Source organism: Lagenorhynchus albirostris, chromosome 1 (genome assembly GCF_949774975.1).
Source record: "Lagenorhynchus albirostris chromosome 1, mLagAlb1.1, whole genome shotgun sequence".
NCBI classification, from domain to species: Eukaryota; Metazoa; Chordata; class Mammalia; order Artiodactyla; family Delphinidae; genus Lagenorhynchus; species Lagenorhynchus albirostris.
In genome coordinates this window covers 64,655,485-64,674,693 of record NC_083095.1, presented here as the reverse complement: position 1 = coordinate 64,674,693, position 19,209 = coordinate 64,655,485, and the positions used below count along the sequence as shown (strand labels likewise).

Sequence of the window (19,209 nt, the reverse complement as noted above, 5' to 3'; positions counted from 1 at the left end):
GGGCTCCTCCAGCTTCCAGAAGGAGCTTCCTAATCTTAAGCCAAAATCTGACTCTCAGGGATTCTGAGAAAAGAGCAATAAGGGAAAGGAGAGGAAAGGGACAGTTGAATAGAAAAATATTTCACTGCGCAGAAATGAGAAGAATTCACTAACTACCTAACATCAGAGCAGTCCTTAAAAAAAACGGGGGGTGGGGGGGCAGGTCACAGAGGAGCCTAAATCCAAAATACATGTATCTGGAGATACTGTGGAGAATTTCTGATTTTCAGATCAGGTAGACTTGAAACCAAGCAGGACCCTGTGGGGCTCCTGGACATGGAAGCCTTTCCATGTCCCCCATTCCTTGTTTGTAGGGAACAGACTCCAGCCTCCATGACCTTCCCTGAGTCCCAAAGGGGAGATTCAAACAGTTGCTAATCAGGGAAGGGAGGGGATGCAGAGACAAGGGAGGAACAGCCAAGAAACAAGAGCTGCAGCCTTGGGGCAGGTCCTGGTTCTGCCTCAAGGGATGCACATAACAATGTCTTTGAGCTCTTTACAGAACTAAAACCCCCAACAAATGGAGTTAGCATTCTTCATTCCAGAGAAGACCACCAGAGGCCAGATTAAAGGAACCAGAGTAGCTCATTAGGAGATTATCTGAGACCAGAGTAAAGGAGTGCACACCCTAATCTTATCAGCAACCTTACCCTTGAACTATTGCTGTAAAAACTCCACCAAACCCTCCCAGGTGGGGACACACAGATATCGAGGGCAGGAGCCCTCTGTGTCCCCTTTTGCCTGGCAAAGCAATAAAACTATTCTTTTCTGCTTCACCCAAAACACTGTCTCTGAGATGAGATTTGGCTCGGCACCAGTGCATAGAGGCTGGGTTTTCAGCATCAGACTAAAAAGTATAGAAGATTAACATTAATAAAAAAAGTATAGAAGATTAACATTAACAAATACGGTTTAATAGACATCTATAGGTACACAAATAACATTGTATTCTTTAGAAAATAGACATTTTCAAATGTGTCTGGGACAAAATTTGTTTAGGCATTAGATTACTAAAATACTTTTAAGATTATAATATGTAATAAAAACTGAAAATAAGTTAAAAAAACAGTGTATATATACACACAAATAGTGTGTGTGTGTATATATATATATATATCTAATATATATGTACACACACACACACACTCTAAAAACTTGAAAATTTTAACAAATTTTCAAAAAAATAACCAACCTAAAGTTAGAGGTTATTCAGCAATAATGAAAAACTTACTAAGCATAAAATTGTAACTTGTGTGTCGAACACTAACCACTTTACGCTTAATCTTCATAATAACACTAAGAGGTAGATGCCCTGATCTCCATTTTCCAGGTGAGGAAACTGAGGCTCATAGATGTCAAAAAGCTTGCCTAAGATTATATAGATAGATAGTGGCAGAAGTAGAATTTGAACCCAGGCAGCCTGGTTCTAAAGCATACATCCTTAACCACTATACCGTGTGATTTCATATAAAAACCCATGGGAACGGCCAAAGCCATAAAGAGGAAAAGTCATACCTTTTATTTATTTCATAACTTAATAGCTTTTCTTTTGAATTTTTGAATTTTATTTTATATACAGCAGCTTCTTATTAGCTATCTATTTTATACGTATTAGTGTATACATGTCAATCCCAATTTCCCAATTCATCCCACCACCACCACTTCCCCCACCAGTTTCCCCCCTTGGTGTCCATACGTTTGTTCTCTACATCTGTGTTTCTATTTCTGCCCTGCAAACCGGTTCATCTGTACCATTTTTCTAGGTTCCATATATATGCATTAATATACAATATTTGTTTTTCTGTTTCTGACTCACTTCACTCTGTATGACAGTCTCTAGCTCCATCCACCTCTCTACAAATGACCCAGTTTCGTTCCTTTTTATGGCTGAGTAATATTCCATTGTATATATGTACCACATCTTCTTTATCCATTTGTCTGTCATTGGGCATGTAGATTGCTTCCATGACCTGGCTATTGTAAACAGTGCTGCAATGAACATTGTCATACCCTTAATAACTTTTTATATTAAAAAAAATAGGTTATTTAACACAAGATTGCAACATGGTGGCAGGCTTTAGCAAATGATCCTGTTGTCTCCTCCTGTGCTAAAAACTAGGGTACAGAGTGGGAGAAGGAAAAAAAAATGGAAATGGTATTACGTTGGCCAAGGATTTACCAGTGTCTATGTGGATGATGTTTAGGTGAGACATGCAGAGCCATGTATATACATTGACACAAGCTAAGGATTGGTGTGAATCATGGCTCTGACTAGCAATGCCACAAGTATTATACCATCTGTGCATATTGAGTGAACATTTCTTCTGTGCATATTGAGTCCAAATTGAGTTCTAAGTGATTAGTCCCTAATGACTTTGATTACAGTAACTTGCTAAATAGCTATAAATGGGGGCCTCTAGGATAACGTGTTTAACAGCCCAGGCTGTGGCATCAGATCTCAGCTTCAGGCTATGGCTTGGCCACCTGATAGCTTTAGGACCTTGGTGGGAAAACAATAGCCACCACCGACTCTACCATTTCCTGGGGTTGCTGTAAGAACTAATTATAAAACACCGGATATGGTGCCTGGCACAGAATGGCTGGAAAACAAGAAACCATTATTCGCAGACCAAAAACTGACAAACATCCACCTTCCAAAAGTTAAAGTAGGCAGAAATACTTTGTCAGAAGAAATCATAAGACTTCAGATTCTCTGTAATAATGGGCTAGGATATTTGGACAAGCCCTCTTGAAAACAAAACACACACACACACACACACACACACACACACACACACACACAACCACTAAGGGAATTACCTGGTGGTCCAGTGGTTAGGACTTGGTGCTTTCATTGCCCAGGGTCCCAGGTTCGATCCCTGGCTGGGGAACTAGGATCCCACAAGCCATGCAGCACAGCCAAAACCACCCCCCCGCAAAACAACAAACAAACAAAAACAACAAACAAACACTAAAATCTATGGGTAAAGTGTTAAAAAATAAAAGAAAAGCAGACATATTTCTTAAAAGAGGAGCTAACACCATAGTTAGAAATAACCAGAACAAAAGGAACTCTAGAGATAAATGAGCGCAGAAGCCACTTTTGTCCTGAGGGGATCTGCTGCTCCCACTAGACTTGAACTTGCATGTGAATGAATTTTGGCTGCAAATGGGACACAAATCAAAGCTCAGACTCATACCAGGTGGGATGTCTAGTGGGAGACTCTCCCCTCAGTAAGCCTGGGGCCCAAAGGTGAGGATGAACCAAAGGAATGGAGGTTTTCTGTGAGATCTTGCATCCTAAATGGACCCAGACATAAAGTCTTAAACTAAGATTAGGGTGGTCCTGGATTAGAATTGCTTTCTGGTGCCAAGCAGAAGCAAACTCAAGCAGAAGCTCTCTGGAGGACCTGTAGCTGTGTTCTAGTTCTCCACTTCTTCCTAGAGATAGTTCCAAGTACAATAGTCAAGAATCAATGATGAAGATGCACACTAAAGATGTTACCATGAAGGAGAAAAGCAGAATCAGGCATGTGTGCATGTGCACACACGGACACAAACAGGTCTACAAAGGATTCAGACTGATGATAAAAGCATTCTGCTTATTATGCTTAGTGAAATATATAAGATATGCTCCACCTGCAGGGAACAGGAGACTTTTACCAAGTGATCTTGCAAGTGAGAAAGAGAACCAAATAGAACTTCTAGAATTTAAAAATGTGATAACTAAAGTTAACTCAGTGGATAAATTAATAGCAAATCAAGCATGTTCATGAACAGGGATAAAAATCAAAAGAAGTTATCCAGAATGTAGCCTGAAGAGACAAACAGAAAGCGCAGAAAAGCTGGTAGCAAATAGGAAGTACAGAGGTGAGATAAGGGTATTCATTTGGGATCCCCAAGGAAGAAGAGAGTGGGACAAACATATTTGAAGAGATGGTGGCTGAGAATTTACCAAACCAATCCAGATTCAAGAAGTTCAATGAACTCCAATCAGAATAAGTAAAAATAAGTCCACACTTACACACATCATAGTAAAACTACTGATAACCAAAGACAAGGAAGATAACCCTTAAATGAAGTCCAAGAAAAAGCAACAGATTTTCTTAAAAGGACTGTCGAACTAATAGTAAGAAGACAGAAAACAATAGAATGGTCTTTCCTCTTTGTATGTTGAAGATTGCTGTTAAGCTAGAATTCCATTTCCAGTTGAAATATTTCTAGAATGAAGGTGAAATAAAGACACTTTGAGAAAACAAAAACAGAATTTATCACCTAAATAAAGGAAAATCTAACAGATGCTCTTTAGGTAGCAAATATGACCCAAAGTGAAGATCAGAGATGTGAGAAGGATTTGTGAATTCATCTAAATAAACACTGAATGCATAAACTAGGTTGTGTGGGTTTTACATATAGAAAGGTCATTGCATTTTCCAGAGGAGAGTAGTTACCAATTAACTTTAAACATTGATACGTGTTATAATTTTTAGGATAAGATCTAAAAGGGATTAAAAAAAAGAATGTATAATGTCTAATCTCGTAGAGGAAAAATGCAATTATAAAATAATTTAAGAGATGCATGAAAGAAAAGAGTGCAACAAGATAGGGTAAGAACAAAGCACAAAATAAGATGTCAGATTTAAGCCCAAATAAAACAATTAAATTCATATTTTAATCGATTTGAAATGTAAGAATAAAAGAATAAAGAAAATCCCTATGAGTTGACATAGGGTGATTTACAGGATATATTCTTAAGTGAAAAAGCAAGATGCAAAAATTATGTCACATTTTGTGTGAGAAAAAAATAAGAATACACACATTTATTATTACAAAATTAAACAGAAAGGACAAATGAGAAATAAAATCAGTGGCCTACAAGGGTGTGGAGGTTGGTATCCACAGGGTGGGAGGGATAGAGAAGGTACTGAGACTTTTAAGCAGACCTTTTTATAGAATTTTGACTTTTGAACCATGTTAATCTTTTATATATTCAAAAAATAAATTGAAACAAGAAATGAGGAAAACTCTAACATTGAAGGCAGATAGAAACAAAACCATATCACACTGATACATAATTACCCAGAAGGAAAAAATAATAATAATTTCTGACCACAGTACTCTGACAGTACATACCCAATGTAATATAGTTCAGTCTTAGAACAAAAAGAAGTCTTAAACGTAAGTAAGTTTGTTGTTGATGAATCAATTATGAAATATTTTTAGTTTACTGCCTGACTGAGTAAATATACTGTTGGGAACGCAGGTTCTCATTGTGGGAGGAGAGAAGTACAAATAGCCAGTGTGGGCAGGACAGAAGAAACCCTGTGGTGTTAGGATGAAAATGGAGACATTGTCAGTATAAACTTGAGATTTCTCAAGCTCTTTCCATGGAAAGGACCTGGAAGCAATCACATCTCTGTACCAAGGAGCACACTTAACATCCAGATCCTAGTTTTGAATACTATTCCCCACTACAAAGGAACAGCAGGACATCTTGGAGAAATGCCTGACTTCAGGACGGAGACAGGGAAAGTAAAAAGGAAGCCTGGAAGATCTGGTAGCAGAGAGTTAAAAAGTGCTCAAAACTTATGGGAACTATCAAAAACACACAGGATCCCGTGACTCAGAAACTTAAAGGAGCTCACAATGGCCAAATATGGGAGAATTTAAACTTCAAAACAAATGGTGACAGGAATAGATTGTAATGCTGAATAAAAATAATTCATAAATCCACACTGGTTCCAAAATCCCTTTCCTTTAAAAAGGATGGGGCAAGAGGAGCGAAGGGAAAGTTTTCCTTAGAGCAGGTACCAACTAACAGGTGTAGGAGGAATAAGAGAAATAGAAAATCATTATTTTACATTAGTAGAAATCACCAGTGGATGATAAAATATGGGGTAAGAGATTGTCAGGGAGCAGAATGTGGAGAAATTTGACAGACACCCACCTTAACCAAGTGTTCAAACAGTATCAGTAATAATGGAACTGTGTCATGCACCCCTCACACACCACACTGGGGAGAACACGGCATGGGGCACCCCTAACAAAAAAAAATGTTTACCTGGACCTGATTGTGAGGCGAGGAAGAGTCAGATAGATGCAAATATGCAGAAGGATGTCCTGCAAAATAACTGAGGTGGATCCTTTAAAAAGGAGAAAAGAGAGAAGGAAAAAGGAAAGAGAAAAAAAATGAAAAAAACCCAAAAGCCTGGGGACCTGTTCTACCTACAGAGAAAACTAAGTGTGGTTCATGACCCTTAACTGGGTCCTGGATGGAAGAAAAATTGTTAAATACTTTAGTGGGACACCTGGGCATATCTGAATGTGGACTGTATATTAAATGATAATATTGCATTAATGTTAAATTTTGGAGAGGATAATTATACTGTGGTAGGAGAATGTCCCTGTTCTTAAGAGATAAAGGCTCAACTCTCATCCAGTTAGAAGTACATGTGTGTGTATGTATACATATATAAATACATGTGTAAAAATGAATGATATACATATGCATTTGTATATACACATATTCACAGAGTGTAACAAAGTGTTAATAATTGGTGAATCGAATTGATGTTTATTATTCTTGTAAGTTTTCTGTAGACTTGAACTTTTAAAAAATAATAAAGTTTGGGGAAAATTTAACTAAGATTTATTTATCTAAAAGACAAATACTGTTATACTAGGTAAAGGGAGAAAATCCAACTAGTATATGCAGTGTAAAACTACATTTAAACCTAAAGATACTAAACGATTGAAAATAAAGGAGATTAAAAAAAGAAAGCTCAGGTGGCTCTATAAATATCAGATAAAACCAATTTTAAACAAAAAGCATTACCAGAAAAAAAGAGTTGTCTCATAATGATTTTTCAAAAAGTTCAAATCACAAAGAAGTGATTAAAAAATCCCTAAAAGGTTTACATTGAATGAGGTCTTCAATATATAAACCAAAATTGATACAACTAAAAGAAGAAATAGAAAAATCTACATTCATAGTGAAAGACTTTAACCTAAATCTCTGTAATTGATAGACTAAGCGGCCAAAGTGGAATTCAAACAAGGAAAAAAATCCAGACATGCAAGGACCCAAAGTTTAGCAGCCACAAACACCTTCTGAAATACTAAAGGATATCTCTTGCTAAAGAAAAAAAAAAAAAAAGAATCCAAAAGGAAGACATGGAGTACAAAAAACAATGGCAATCAAGAAAGCAATTAAACAGATAGGTTCAAGATGGCAGACTAGAAGGACGTGCTCCCACTTCCTCTTGCAAGAGCACCAGAATCACAACTAACTGCTGAACAGTCATTGACAGGAAGACACTGGAACTCACCAAAAAGGATACCCCACATCCAAAGACAAAGGAGAAGCCTCAAAGAGACAGTAGGAGGGGCGCAATCACAATAAAATCAAATCCCATGACTGCTGGGTGGGTGACTCACAAACTGGAGAACACTTCTACCACAGAAGGCCACCCACTGGAGTGAAGGTTCTGAGCCCCACGTCAGGCTTCCCAACCTGGGAGTCCGGCAACGGGAGGAGGAATTCCTAGAGAATCAGACTTTGAAGACTAGTGGGATTTGACTGTGGGACTTCAACAGGACTGGGGGAAACAGACTCCACTCTTGGAGGGCACACACCAAGTAGTGTGTGCATCGGGACCCAGGGAAAGGAGCAGTGACCTCAGGGGAGACTGAACCAGACCTACCTGTTAGTGTTGGAGGGTATCCTGCAGAAGCAGGGGGTGGATGTGTCTCACTGTGAGGACAAGGACACTGGAAGCAGAACATCTGGGAAGTACTCCTTGGCATAAGCCCTCCCAGAGTCGGCCATTAGCCCCACCAAAGAGCCTGGGTAGGCTCCAGTGTTGGGTCATCTCAGGCCAAACAACCAACAGGGAGGGAACCCAGCCCCACCCATCAGCAGACAAGTGGATTAAAGTTTTACTGAGCTCTGCCCACCAGAGCAACACCCAGCTCTACCCACCACCAGTCCCTCACATCAGGAAACTTGCTCAACCCTCTTAGTCTCATCCACCAGAGGGCAGACAGCAGAAGCAAGAAGAACTATAATCCTGCAGCCTGTGGAACAAAAACCACATTCACAGAAAGACAGACAAGATGAAAAGGCAGAGGGTTATGGACCAGATGAAGGAACAAGATAAAAACCCCAGAAAAACAACCAAATGAAGTGGAGATATACAACCTTCCAGAAAAAGAATTCAGAATAATGATAGTGAAGATGATCCAGGACCTCGGAAAAAGAATGGAGGCAAAGATTGAGAAGATGCAAGAAATGTTTAACAAAGACCTAGAAGAATGAAAGAACGAACAGAGATGCAATACAATAACTGAAATGAAAAATACACTAGAAAGAATCAATAGCAGAATAACTGAGGCAGAAGAACAGATAAGTGACCTGGAGGACAGAATGGTGGAATTCACTGCTGCAGAACAGAATAAAGAACAAAGAATGAAAAGAAATGAAGACAGCCTAAGAGACCTCTGGGACAACATTAAATGCAACAACATTCGCATTATAGGGGTCCCAGAAGGAAAAGAGAGAGAGAAAGGACCTGAGAAGATATTTGAGAGATCACAGTCGAAAACTTCCCTAACATGGGAAAGGAAATAGCCACCCAAGTCCAGGAAGCACAGAGAGTCCCAGGCAGGATAAGCCCAAGGAGAAACATGCCGACACACAGTAATCAAACTGGTAAAAATTAAAGACAAAGAAGAATTATTGAACGCAGCAAGGGAAAAAAGACAACATACAAGGGAACTCCCATAAGGTTAACAGCTGATTTCTCAGCAGAAACTCTACAAGCCAGAAGGTAGTGGCATGACATATTTAAAGCAATGAATGGGAAGAACCTACAACCAAGATTACTCTACCCAGCAAGGATCTCATTCAGATTCGATGGAGAAATCAAAAGCTTTACAGACAAACAAAACCTAAGAGAATTCAGCACCACCAAACTGGCTTTACAACAAATGCTAAAGGAACTTTTCTAAGTGGGGAACACAAGAGAAGAAAAGGACCTACACAAACAAACCCAAAACAATTAAGAAAATCGTAATAGGAACATACATATGATAATTACCTTAAAGGTAAACGGATTAAATGCTCCAACCAAGAGACACAGGCTTGCTGAATGGATACAAAAACAAGACCCATATATATGCTGTCTACAAGAGACCCACTTCAGACCTAGGGACACATACAGACTGAAAGTGAGGGGATGGAAAAAGATATTCCATGCAAATGGAAATCAAAAGAAAGCTGGAGTAGCAATTCTCATATCAGATAAAATAGACTTTAAAATAAAGAATGTTACAAGAGACAAGGAAAGACACTATATAATGATCAAGGGATCAATCCAAGAAGAAGATATAACAATTATAAATATATATGCTCCCCACATAGGAGCACCTCAATACATAAGGCAACTAACTGCTAACAGCTATAAGAGAGGAAACTGACAGTAACACAATAACAGTGGGGGACTTTAACACCTCACTTACACCAATGGATAGATCATCCAAACAGAAAATTACTAAGGAAACACAAGCTTTAAGTGACACAATACACCTGATAGATTTAATTGATATTTATAGGATATTCCATCCAAAAGGGGCAGATTACACTTTCTTCTCAAGTGTGCACGGAACATTCTCCAGGACAGATCACATCTTGGGTCACAAATCAAGCCTCAGTAAATTTAAGAAAATTGAAACCATGTCAAGCATCTTTTCTGATCACAATGCTATGAGATTAGAAATCAATTACAGGGAAAAAAACCGCAAAAAACACAAACACATGGAGGCTAAACAGTATGTTACTAAATAACCAAGAGATCACTGTAGAAATCAAAGAGGAAATCAAACAATACCTAGAGACAAATGACAATGAAAACACGAAGATCCAGAACCTATGGGATGCAGCAAAAGCAGTTCTAAGAGGGAAGTTTAAAACAATACAAGCCTACCTCAAGAAACAAGAAAAATCTCAAATAAACAATCTAAAGTTACACCTAAAGGAACTAGGAAAAGAAGAACAAACAAAACCCAAAACTGGCAGAAGGAAAGAAATCATAAATATCAGAGCAGAAATAAATGAAATAGAAACAAAGGAAACAATAGCAAAGATCAATAAAACTAAAAGCTGGTTCTTTGAGAAGATAAATAAAATTGATAAACCATTACCCAGACTCATCAAGAAAAAGAGGGAGAGGACTCAATCGATAAAATTAGAAATGAAAAAGGAGAAGTAATAACTGACACTGCAGAAATACAAAGCATCCTAAGAGACTACTACAAGCAACTCTATGCCAATAAAATGGACAACCTGGAAGAAATGGACAAATTCTTGGAAAGGTATAACCTTCCAAGACTGAACCAGGAAGAAATAGAAAATATGAACAGACCAGTCACAAGTAATGAAACTGAAACTGTGATTAAAAATCTTCCAACAAATAAAAGTCCAGGACCAGATGGCTTCACAGGGGAATTGTATCAAACATGTAGAGAAGTGCTGACACCCATCCTTCTCAAACACCTCCAAGAATTGCAGAGGAAGGAACACTCCCAAATTCATTCTATGAGGCCACCATCACCCTGATACCAAAACCAGACAAAAATACTACAGAAAAAGAAAATTACAGACCAATATCACTGATGAATAGAGATGCAAAAATCCTCAACAAAATACTAGCAAACAGAATCCAACAACACATTGAAAGGATCATACACCATGATCAAGTGGGATTTATCCCAGGGATGCAAGGATTCTTCAATATATGCAAATCAATCAATGTGATACACCATGTTAACAAACTGAAGAAAAAAAAATATGATCATCTCAATAGATGCAGAAAAAGCTTTTGACAAAATTCAACACCCATTTATGATAAAAACTCTCCAGAAAGTGGGAAAAGAGGGAATGTACCTCAACATAATAAAGGTCATATACAACAAAACCATAGCAAATATCATTCTCAATTGTGAAAAACTGAAAGCATTTCCTCTAAGATCAGGAACAAGACAAGTATGTCCACTCTCACCACAATTATTCAACATAGTTTTGGAAGTCCTAGGCATGGCAATCAGAGAGGGAAAAAAATAAAAGGAATACAAATTGGAAAAGAAGAAGCAAAACTGTCACTCTTTGCAGGTGAAATGATACTATACACAGAGAATCCTAAAGATGCCACCAGAAAACTACTAGAGCTAAGCAATGAATTTGGTAAAGTTGCAGGATACAAAATTAATGCACAGAAATCTCTTGCATTCCTATACACTAATGATGAAAAATCTGAAAGAGAAATTAAGGAAACACTCCCATTTACCACTGCAACAAAAAGAATAAAACACCTAGGAATTAACCTACCTAGGGAGAGAAAAGACCTGTATGCAGAAAACCATAAGACACTGATGAAAGAAATTAAAGACGATACAAACAGATAGAGAGATACACCATGTTCTTGGATTGGAAGAATCAACATTGTGAAAATGACTATACTACCCAAAGCAATCTACAGATTCAATGAAATCCCTATCAAATTACCAATGCCATTTTTTACAGAACTAGAACAAAAAGTCTTAAAATTTGTATGGAGAAACTAAAGACCCCAAATAGCCAAAGCAGTCTTGAGGGAAAAAAACGAAGCTGGAGGAATCAGACTCCCTGACTTCAGATGATACTACAAAGCTACAGTAATCAAGACAGTATGGTACTGGCACAAAAACAGAAATATAGATCAATGGAACAGGATAGAAAGCCCAGAGATAAACCCACACACATATTGTCAACTAATCTATGACAAAGCAGGTAAGAATATACGATGGAGAAGAGACAGCCTCTTCAATAAGTGGTGCTGGGAACACTGGACAGCTACATGAAAAATAATGAAATTAGAACACTCCCTAACACCATACACAAAAATAAACTGAAAATGGATTAGACACCTAAATACAAGACCGGAGACTATAATAAAACTCTTGAGGAACACATAGGAAGAACAACACACTTTGACATAAATCACAGCAAGATCTTTTTTGATCCACCTCCTAGAGTAATGGAAATAAAAACAAAAATAAACAAATGGGACCTAATGAAACTTAAAAGCTTTTGCAAAGCAAAGGAAACTACAAACAAGATGAAAAGACAACCCTCAGAATGAGAGAAAATATTTGCAAACGAATCAACGGACAAAGGATTAATCTCCAAAATATATAAACAGCTCATATAGCTCAATATCAAAAGAACAAACAACCCAATCCTAAAATGGGCAGAAGACCTTAGACATTTCTCCAAAGAAGATATACAGATGGCCAAGAAGCACATGAAAAGCTGCTCAACATCACTAATTATTAGAGAAATGCAAATCAAAACTACAATGAGGTATCACCTCACACCAGTTAGAATGGGCATCATCAGAAAATCTACAAACAACAAATGCTGGAGAGAGTATGCAGGAAAGGGAACCCTCTTGCACTGTTGGTGGGAATGTAAATTGATACAGCCACTATGGAGAACAGTATGGAGGTTCCTTAAAAAACTACAAATAGAATTACCATATGACCCAGCAATTCCATTACTGGGCATATACCCAGAGAAAACCATAATTCCAAAGGACACATGCACCTCAGTGTTCATTGCAGCACTATTTACAATAGCCAGGTCATGGAAGCAACCTAAATGCCCATCGACAGATGAATGGATAAAGAAGATGTGGTATATATATACAATGGAATATTACTCAGCCATAAAAAGGAACAAAATTGGGTCATTTGTAGAGGCGTGGATGGAGCTAGAGACTGTCACTGAAATAAGTCAGAAAGGGAAAAACAAATATCGTATATTAACGCATATATGTGGAACCTAGAAAAATGGTACAGATGAACCGGTTTACAGGGCAGAAATTGAGACACAGATGTAGAGAACAAATGTATGGACACCAAGGGGGGAAAGCGGCAGGGGGCATTGGGGTGGGGTGGTGGTGGGATGAATTGGGAGACTGGGATTGACATATATACACTAATATGTATAAAATGGATAACTAATAAGAACCTGCTGTATAAAAAAAATAAAATAAATTCAAAAAAATCAATTAAACAAAAATGAAAAAGAAATTCTCCAGAAACTCTTTATTACAGGGAAAAATAATAACCCTAGAAATATTATGAGATTATCTTAATATGAGAGATAGATGGAATAAAGGAGGAAGTGAAAGCATGCAAACATTATTTTGTGCAAGAGGAAGCTATAGATTCTGGTTACCTCTAGAATGTAGAAAAATATTTATATACACATCAAAAATTTAAGGTTAGCTAGTAGAAAAACACTTTAGTTTCTAAACCACCAGAGTAAAAAACAAGAACAAAAGCAACAAGAAATTGATCAAAAACAGGCAAGGAACAAAACAAACAGAAAACAAGAAGCATGGTAAAACAACGCGTCAATCCAACACATGACAGTAACAGATGCCTTGTGTGAGAGAAAGCAAAGCTATGGCTATGAGCTATTTACAAGAGATACTCCTAAAATAAAATGACAGCAAAAGATTGAACATAAAGGGATGAAAAAAACATATCAGAAAATGCTAACTAAAAGAAAATGTGTAGCATAGTATTAATCTGACAAAATAGCGTACAAGGAAACAATTGCTAAGAGACAACAGTGAGGGATGTTTTTATTTTTAAAAAATTACAATCCACAGAAATCATAAGAGTGACAAACAGCGGTCCATTATCCCCAGAATTTCAAAGTACATAAAGCAAAAAGCCTTGTAAAAATATAAGAAGAGGAAAATCCATAACCACAGTAGGTCTAACACCCTTAAAATCCACTCCTATATATTCTGCAGGTTTCTCCTGATAGATTAGCAAAGCCTTACAGTGTGTGTAGTGTGTAAGTTGTTTCTTCCCAGGTGTTAGTATATCCCTATCCCTGGAGCATGCAGAGAATTGACCCTAGTTACAGGGCTAATGGCAACAAGGACTGGTTTTGGTGCGTCTTGAGGAGAACAAGCATCCCCTTTCAAAGCATCTGCCCCAGATGAGGCTAGCATGGGGTTTTCGAGCAAAGGAAGGCTAGTCTCTTCAGATACCAGAGGGCAAGATAGTTCCACTGGCAAAGGAATCCTGGGGTGACTTGGGGTTTCAAGATTGTTATTTTATCAGAATCTAACAAGATGTTTCTCTTCCAAGTTTCAGAATCCCATTCTTTCCCAGTCAATGCCCTGAACTTTAACATAAGAAACTTGGCATCACTGTGAATTTAAGAATCATAATTCAACAACCCACACAATTAAATTTTCTATAACATTTCAGCGATTATCAGCCCTGTGGCTATAAGAAATAATCCTTGTAAGGGCTTAAGAGAAGCTCTGTGACGTTCTATAGTCAGACCATGACTTGAGCTGAGAGTTAAAGGACCTGACCTTGTCATTTTCTCTCCGTAAATACTCTAGTACCCTCAGGATAATCCACCCCACATCGTTGTTATCATGACTGCCATTAACAGTCAGTCCGGCAGTTGCTTGGGATTCCAAGGCATTTGCTTCCATTGAGATTGCATCATAACGAATCACAGGTGATAGCTTGATTAACTGTGCTGCCGCTACAGTACCAGCATCCCATTTCCCACTGGCAAGGAGCTGAGCACTGCACTTAAGCTCAGACAAATCCCCAAATACTATTCGTGTGTGTGGTTGGAGTGGGGAGGGGGACATCTATCTACTGGGACCACTTCCGCTATCAATAGCTTTTTTTTTTTTTTTTTTTTTTTTTGCGGTACGCGGGCCTCTTACTGTTGTGGCCTCTCCCGTTGCGGAGCACAGGCTCCGGACGCGCAGGCTCAGCGGCCATGGCTCACGGGCCCAGCCGCTCCGCGGCACGTGGGATCTTCCCGGACCGGGGCACGAACCCGTGTCCCCTGCATCGGCAGGCGGACTCTCAACCCCTGCGCCACCAGGGAAGCCCCCGCTATCAATTCTCTGATAGGGTCCAGACAGAGACAGAAACTACACAGGAATTTGAACATTTGCAACCATATGGGGATGGTTAATATAAAGAACTATTTACAGGGAGCACACACTAATAAAGCAAGAATACCCTAGGACTGAGGGAGAATAGCCAAGGAAAGAACAAACTTTCCTAGGCTGAGATTCAGATCTCCTTCCAGAGACAAGGCTGCAGCCCACTGCAAGGTGGAGAAGCTCTAGATGCCCGGGGCCAAAGCTGGTCCAAAATGAGGCTGGCGGTCAGGTGTCACAGGCAGAGCACACGGGCTGGGGACCAGCATTACAACTTGCTAGAGGGTGAGCACCACTCAGTGTCCTACACTTAACGCTGGCAACCGTGGGGCACACTGCAAACTGGAAGGCACTCCTTTCCTCCTACAATGTCCCTCCAGCACCCTCTACTGACAAATTTAGCACTGCTCCGGATGGCAGAGAGTCTGGCTCCATTATCAGGGCAATGAAGGGTAGCATGGAGCTGAGAGGTAGTAAATTGGTAACCGTCTAACTTACTTGCTGTCCGTTGCACCTCCTTTTCCTTCAACCAGTCCCACAGCTGCGGGGGCTCTTTACCTGGCACAGTGCCCTGAACCCTCATTCCCAAAGGGGCTGACAGCATTCCCTGCCCATCTGTGCAGCTTTTTTCACCCCAGAAGCAACACCATTGACCCAAGAATGTCAAACCCGAGTGGCTCACCTTTGTAGCTAGAGACTCCTTCCCCGATCTCAGAGCGGTACATTTTCCGAGCTTGGAAACACTACATTAAGAACTAGTCGTGGGTCCAGACCTTGGGCGAGTGTATAACCACACTCCCTACCCTGTGGGCAGTGGATACGGAGTCTGGCTCAAGCGTGGTGACAGTGGTTTTGCAGGAAAGAAAGACAGAACTGGCGACGAGCGGGGAGAAAGCCAAGCTTCTGAGGGAGGATGAGCTGCTCTTTAAGGGCGCCTCCAAGCCCGAGCTTGGCTGTTTGTTTAGAAAACGATCAGCAGCTGTGAAGGAACTCGGCCCTTATGGGTGGTTAAAGGTCACGAACGCTGCTCCTTCAAGAGATGGTGGGCGTGGCTAACGCAGCCTCCAAATACCTGTTTATGGCTCCCTCACGTGCACGCACACTAATGAGGGCAGGAGAAGCACCTGGCTGAGGGTCAGGGCAAACAGTACTGGGACCCACAGTAAACAGTCTTTTTTTTAAAAGACGCAGCTACACGTAATCTAATAGGAAAAGAAATGGCCGTGCTGTGGTTATTCTCCGTGAGGATGAAACTTCAGAATACTGTGACTTTTATTTGTCTAGGTCACCCCCAAGACCAGGCTCCTTTGTGGGTTTAGAGATATGAGCTAACTTGTCCAGCTCTAAGTGCTCAGGCAGGGTCAGCCGTTACTCACCCACCGCTTGCCTCTTACCAAGGAGTCAAGTGAAACAGGAGGCAGAGCCCCCCCCTTGGGGGACGTTGTAAAATGAGGAGGAGTGCCTCCGGCTGCGGCCACCCAGCAGACACACCTGCACCCCTCCTCCATGCTCCCCGAGCCCGGTCTCTCCTCCGTGGCCTGACTGAACCCTGGTTCCTGCAGCCCTGGCTCTCAGAGCCTGGATGGCAAACGGAGAATCTGCTTCACAAGTGAGTGCACGTGTGAAGACGCCCATCAACAGCCTACCACCGTTTGGGTATATTTTTAGTAAAACATAGCTTTCACCTTTTAAATGTCACCTGGAATTAATTGACTTGTTTTTCACAAAACCCGAAAGAGCCCACATTGGCTCTGTGTGACCTGGAGGGGCCTGCCCTGCCCAGGGCCCTTCTTAGAGAAGCAGCCATAAGCAGCCCTATAGGGATTCTACCCCATCCCCTCCATCCATAACCCTAGTGAACACCTGCCCCCAGGGCAGTCAGTCCAGATTTCTGGTCTAGCCCTAAAAGATGAGCTTTGCAAATCATACTCTTTCCTTGGGAATTGGAAAACTGAAAGCAGCTGGAAAGTTCCGTAAGTGGAGAGTCACACAGCAGGAAAGTTGTGTAACTAGGGTGTCAGGAAACTCTTCAGCTGAGAAAGAGTGGAAGAGAGAGAGAGTTTCCTCACTCCTGACTGCTCTCATGGCTCCTGCGCTAGTCCAGTGAGCCTTGCCCTGTTTGTGGGCTGTTCTTGGACGCCCACGAGACTCCTGCTGGAGTGCTCTCTGGAGGATGGGCATGGGGCCCCTCATTTAGCAGCAGACCTTGGAACAAAATCCCGGCCTCCAGACCAAACTGATGAGGCTGTCCTCAAAAGCAGGGGTGGCCCTGAAAATTCTTGACAGTTGTGTGGCCGAGGTCCCACTCGTCAAAAGGGAGGTCTGCCCTTCAGACGCCAGCAGGTGTGTGCCGGTGGCCAGCCGGAGTCGGGCGAGTCACGGGAGTTGGAGGGAGGCCATTGAGAATGGCTTCACGCCCTTCCCTAAATGAAATAATGTCTTAAACGCTCACTGTAAATTATCAGGGTGGCACAGTCTTCAAATTGCTCCCATCCAGGCTTCGCTCGGCAAGCCTCACTCCCTGTTCGATGGGGCCAGAGAGGAGTGGAGTGGGGCCCTTAGGAAAGACAAGGGAATCGCCCCTGGTCTGGCGCGCAAACCAAATCCGCAGGTGGAGCTAAAAAAGTCGCTTCAAATTTTGGTTGCTCTGCATATGCACATGAGTTAGCATGAGTAAGGATGTGGCCATCAGAGAAGGGAGAAAATCTCCCTCTGAAGCTCGTGGGGGAGATTTTGTAGGTCCCTGTAAATAAAGAAATAACAGTGCCGGTGGCCATGGTAAAAAGCACAAGCACACAGCCTCCCGGTAGAGGAGGAGGGCAACTCACTCCTTCAAATGGCCCTTGGGGAACACTCAGGCTTTCTCAGTGATGTCCAAACATTTTTACACACCCCCAGCGAAATTCATAAAAATAAGTACCCCCTGCATATTTGAAAGCTGATATCTGGTTTTCATCTTAAGCTTAAACAGTTGCAAAGAATACAACTTCCAGTAAAGATTGACATTTTAACATACAACTGTTCCGTTACTCTCTTAAATGTAAAAATAAAACTAGACCATGAGATAGAATGACTGGAAGGTGAGGTAGAGGAACACTGAGTGGAGATCCTCTTTAGGGAACCGGGATCTAAATGACCCACCATCATCCACACAAAACGGTGGGAGCAGACCACTCTAGGCAGAAGGAACAAGTGCAAAGGCCCTGAGGCAGAGACAAACGACTTGTTTGCAAAACAGAAAAATGCTAGTGTAGTGAGAGATAGGCTGTGAGGGGGAGGTGGGGCTGGATCATGTAGAACGCCAGATACTATTGTGTTGATCTCTTCGCTTTACCTCTCCACACTCCCTACTGTTATGGCCCTGTCCTGAGCCACAAAAGCCTGACCTGACCTGTGTCTCTGTCAGTGGGCAGTTGACTGGTGACTTCTAGATGTGCTTAGCCAAGAGTGCACTCCAGCAGTTCTGACGAGGGAAAAGCAAGAGGGTGGGATGTTTACTACCCCGGCTCCCTTCTTGCAGGGTCCCATGGGCCGGCTGGGTTCCTTCAGCAAAGGTCCCAGCTCCTGTCAGGGAGCCTCTCTGTTTCTGGTTACTGTTTCCTTCCTGCAAGCCTTGGTGCCTGGGGTGGTTACCACCTGCTTTGGAATGTTGGGTACCGCGCTGTCTCTTATGGTTTCCCTACCTGCTCCATACCTTGGTGAAAAGTTCTTTTATTTAACTCTCCTCCAATGACCCTAATTTGTAGGTGTCATCCATAGCTTCCTGGGACCCTGGCTGGTATTCCATGTCACATTTTATTAGTAGTATTCTTCAGTCCTTTGATAATTGTCTTTCATCCTGTGAAGCTACATCACAGACCTTTTGGGGTTTTTTTAGCTTTTGTTTCCAAGCGCCTATTACAGTGTTATAGGAAAAGCATAGTGACCGTATACATAATGCACCACAGAGCCAAGAGATACTTGAGAGACAACTGCTCTGTGGAGAACAAAATGCAGTTGGAGGCCATGAAGTTCAAGTCTGGAACGGCATTCCCATGCACAACCCTCTCTGGGGAACGCAAACTCCACTGCCCTCCCCAGGTTCAAAACTTCCACTTCCCCCTAGTGTTAGTTGGAACACTTTTAGCTATAACCATAT

The 19,209-nt window shown here is 41.0% G+C and overlaps 1 protein-coding gene across 2 annotated transcripts in view; it reads right to left on the bottom strand.

Annotated features, from left to right (window-relative positions):
- EGLN3 (egl-9 family hypoxia inducible factor 3) overlaps positions 1 to 19,209 on the bottom strand; it is a 253,852-nt gene that overhangs the window by 200,796 nt on the left and 33,847 nt on the right. The window lies entirely within an intron of this gene.